This window comes from Mus caroli, unplaced genomic scaffold, assembly GCF_978045245.1.
Source record: "Mus caroli unplaced genomic scaffold, Mus_caroli_1 scaffold_13, whole genome shotgun sequence".
Lineage (NCBI taxonomy): Eukaryota > Metazoa > Chordata > Mammalia > Rodentia > Muridae > Mus > Mus caroli.
Genome location: NW_028227268.1, coordinates 105,190,751 through 105,191,142, shown reverse-complemented (window position 1 = coordinate 105,191,142; position 392 = coordinate 105,190,751).

Sequence of the window (392 nt, the reverse complement as noted above, 5' to 3'; positions counted from 1 at the left end):
TATATGAGATTTCTATCTTTTGAGAATTAGTGTAATTGTAAATGTGTATTTCCTCTCCGTGGCTGTAGTGTTTGTGTGCTTCGTCCTCTGGATTTGAATGGTGATACTACACAGCACTCTATTAGCTTTCATGCATTTGAAGGGTTAAAAAAAAACAGTGACTGACTTGAAAAGAGACTTGCAATCCCATCACAAGGTTCCAAGACTTGTTCTTTAGAACATCCTGTGGTCATCACAATGTGTTACTCAATTATGATTAATTGAACTTGGTTTTTGTAGCAGATAAGTTCACTCTCCTATATCATGAAGCTGTTTGAAATAGTACTAAGAGCATATATGTCATCTTTGGAATTCTAAGGCCACCTGGCCCCTTTAGCTGCTTTTAATGATAT